General features: G+C 39.2%; 1 long non-coding RNA gene across 1 annotated transcript; it reads right to left on the minus strand.

The window, feature by feature from the left end:
* Window positions 1-337: 337 nt before the first annotated feature.
* On the minus strand, window positions 338-2,867 carry LOC121813533. Its single transcript, XR_006053752.1, has 3 exons — window positions 1,892-2,867; window positions 792-827; window positions 338-564 (listed from the first exon to the last, which is right to left on the minus strand). It is a non-coding gene; the product is annotated as an uncharacterized LOC121813533 (long non-coding RNA).
* Between the last annotated feature and the right edge of the window lie 1,196 nt (window positions 2,868-4,063).

Below are 4,063 nucleotides of genomic sequence, written 5' to 3' on the forward strand. Positions count from 1 at the left end.
ATTAGTTGGTTTAGATAACAGAAACATCATCACTTTAAACTTCATGAAGCTTTTCATGTTTCTTCTTTTCCTTTAGAAATGTAATTAAATTTAATTTCATCCACGATTGACTCTGTTGTTAAAACTCAATTTGTTAATTTTGTTAATGACAACTTGCAGAGTCTGTGAGTATTGACGCACTGACTTTACACTGGTCCTGGTTAAAGTTCAAGTTTCAATGACAAATTTAATTAAATGTTGTTCAGTTGAGTATTTGAACAGGGATCATACATTTATGCTGTCGGTCACTGAAGACTTACCTAATACAGTTATAGAGACAGTATTACTGTCTTTTTATCATGTGAGCTCTTCCTGTCACCAATGCACTGATATTCACCACTGTAACCTGTAGATGTAATTTCTAATTTGGAGTCTTTGTTTGGCCTGTAGGAGAAAACTTCTTGACCATCCCTGTTGATTTGGTAATACCAGTCAGTGTCTTCTCCTTCATTCATGTCACATTTGAAGGTAACAAACTCTCCAATGAAAAAACTGGACCATTGGGTTCAATAGTTAGCACAGCATCTAGAATCCAACACAACCACACAGTTAACAATCTGAAACACTTCATGTACTATTGAAGGCACAACCTTAGTTTATATTCACAAAATTATAAAGATAGTGATAGATATATAAATAAATAAATAAAAAAAAAGAAAAATGTAAAGTGCTTAAGACTGAAACAGTAGTATGTAAACAGAAGTAAGATAAATGAAAAAGAAAAACAAAAAAAGTGAAAAGTGTTTTGTCACCTTGAGCGTGTCCAGTGCAGAGAAGCGTGCAGAGCACTAAAATAAAGACAGAAACTTCAGACATTATCAAAGTAGCGACACTCAAATATGTCTGTGTAGGTTGTCAATCATCATAAAACAGGAAACAGAGTGGAAAGCAGACATGACAACACAAGTTTGAAAACATGAACCAGAAGACTGGAAACATGACAGACTAACACAGAAGACCTAAGTGAAACATAACTAAACTAAACACAACCAAAGGCAACCAGGTACCTACCCCTGGTTTATTATTACTAGTCTTATTGTTTGTGGATCTGTATTTCTAGCTTTAGTTGTTGTTTGTTTTGTGATTTCTAGTTCTTGGGTTTTGTTCCTGTGCCCCTCATGTTTAGTGTAGGTTCAGTTCTGTCTTCTTGTTTATTTCCCCAGTCAGTCGTGTCTCATGTCGCAGTTTGTCACTCCTGTCCCTGTGCTCTGTGTTCCCTCTGATCAGTGTCAACGCTGTGCCTCTGTGCCTGTTGTGTGTTTCCTGTTTTATTTTGATAGTCCCTGTCCTGTGTGCAGTGTGTCCAGTTTTGCTTCCCTTTTCTCGTTAAGTCTGGTTTGTCCTGGCTGTGTTGCCACCTGTTCCCCATCATCTTGTTGTCCTGCCTGTGTGTTTAAGTCCTGTGTGTCTCGCTGTCTGTTTTGCCAGGTCATACCCTCATAATGCTGTGTGTTTCTTTCCTCCCTGTTCCAAGTCTATTCCTAGTTTTCAGTTTCTGGTTTATTTTCTAGTGTTTGAGTTTCTAGTTTTGCTTTGTATTTGGATGAGAAGTTTTCCAGCGTTAAAGCTATTGTTTTGAGTTTACTCCTCTGTTTACGAGTCCTACACTTGGGTCCAACATCCTGCCTGCCACACAGCAAACCATGACAATAAATCTTTCTTAGATAAACTAAACCAGCTCCACACACCGACTCAGATTAGAGTCAACCATCAAAACACGTTGGTAACAAACATGAGAGTCCTCTGATCACATGACCTGCAATGGTACAAATGACTGATGCTCTGTTCTTCTTACTAAAACATGTTTATGGATCAGTATGAATCAAACAATAGGAGTCAGTGATGTACTCACAGAATAGGCCCAGCTCACAGAGCAAAGTGGCTCCCATCCTCACATCCAGCAGTGACACGTCTGAAAACTTCTACAACTTTCTGTAAAGAGAGAGAGTGAAGCAGCAGCACAGCAGATACCAAAGAGCTGTGAAGGAAACAAAGACTTTTTTTAACTTCTTCTTCTGCTTCCTTCCTTTTACACAGAAATAGCAACTTAACAAGATCTGACCACAGCATGTGTGACATCTTTATACTCTCCTGCTGCTGCAGAAACATCAGGTACTTTCTTTATGAAAAGGCCTGTAATACAAAAACTAGACTGAACAAAAACAGACATGCAGTAAGATTTTATTATACAAATATCAGCGTGACTGAGCAGCTAAAAAGGCAAAATAAGATCACAATATTATTACAACTTTTAAATGTGAAGTTTTTAGGTTATCTTACGTGCCAAAAACACAACAAGAACACAGCTCTGGCTGCAACTTCACACACCACACACACCGAATACTGTTTGTCATAAACCATTAGAAGCATCAAATCACAGCATCGAAGCATCATCATACAGAAACATACATAAAAAGACACAAAATGCTAATGTCGCACTAAAGGCTGCTGCACAAAATCATTACATTGCTTCAAATATCCAATTAATACATTTCCATGAACAAATACAGTCATCTGTCCAGGGTGTATCTCACCTCTCATCAGCTGGGATAGGCTCCAGCCCACCTGAGACACAGAACTTTATAAACAACCAAGAAAACAGATTCATACAACATTAAGGTTTTCTTAACTGACAAAGCTAAGGATGACTCATTTAAAGTATTTCATTACACTAATGCAAAACAGAAATAGTGTCCCTAACCAGAAGTGGGCATGAGGCAAGAGGAAGTCCTGCCCTCTCTCTCAGATTAAACGTGCTGCTGTTTTCATGGTGATGTAAGCTGTGTCAGTGACCACACAGTGGGCTGGTTCCTGGGAAATGTGAGTAATGTTTTGTTTTTTGTTTTTTTAAACTGAAATTTAAATAAAACTCTGTCTGACTCTTTTATAAACTATTTCCACTGAGAACTATAGAACTATAGAGCAAAGCTGCAAACAGAGCCACCGTATGAATGCAATATTTGTGTTTCTTGCTTGGTTTCCTGATGCACATATTTTTGTATATATTTCATATATACACATATGTGTGTGTGTGTGTGTGTGTGTGTAGGCATGTGTGTGCGAGTGTGTGCGTGTGCGAGTGTGTGCTAGTGTGAGTGTGTGAGTGTGTATGCTTGTGTTTGGGGGTGCGTTTGTGTGACCTCCTGCTTACCAAAAGGGTCATAAAGGCAGGAAGTTCACTAAGCAAGAAAACAGAACCCTCACATAGATGTCCTTATAATAAAACACTACAGCCTCCCCCACCAACAAACTGGTTGGAGAGGTGGTCAGAGACAAAGGAATGTCTTTGATCATGCTGCTTGAACTAAGACTTACAAATTTAAGTAACACAATGACAACATTTAACAATTTGACTCCAACATTAATAATTCCTTTCTTGAACTGTCTACTACAGGTTTGTGACTGAGCTTCTTGGAGGTGAGCCATGTGTCTCATGTTCAGGTGCTTTCTGACACCTGCATCACACCATGGAGGTCTGCAATGATGACTCAAACTACATGGTGAAATTTAAGGCTACGTCCAAACTAGCCCGGATAGATTTGAAAACGGTGTTTTCATCTGAAAACGCTCCGCGTCCACATTATTGTTTTCAGTCGTTTTCACAGAGTTGTGCGTCCACATTGAATCAGCCGAAAATGCTTACGTTCCAGTCCTGCCCTGGCGTGAAACGCAAGACGATTCGACCTGCCTCAGTTCTGTCTGCCGTTTATTTACTCTCTGGCTCTTTGAAACGTTGCGGCAAAATATCGTGGAAAAGCACCGAGTTTTTAAATGGACGAACAATGAGGTGGAGTTGTTGCTGCGAGTAACACAAAAGCACAAAGTTGCAAAAGAGATTGAGAATTAAAGAATTTGAAGAAAAGCTATCTGAAGCGTGTACAGACTGATATTTGTTTTAATAGGGCTGTAAAAATTGAGAGCATGCTTATGTGTATATGGGGGTGGGAATACACGTTTGTGTCTGTGAGTGCCTGTACGTCTGTGTCTATATGTCAGGTTGGGTCTTAGACTCCACCTCTCTGGG

Source organism: Haplochromis burtoni, unplaced genomic scaffold (assembly GCF_018398535.1).
Source record: "Haplochromis burtoni strain Fernald_Lab_line unplaced genomic scaffold, NCSU_Asbu1 Contig_1859, whole genome shotgun sequence".
NCBI classification, from domain to species: Eukaryota; Metazoa; Chordata; class Actinopteri; order Cichliformes; family Cichlidae; genus Haplochromis; species Haplochromis burtoni.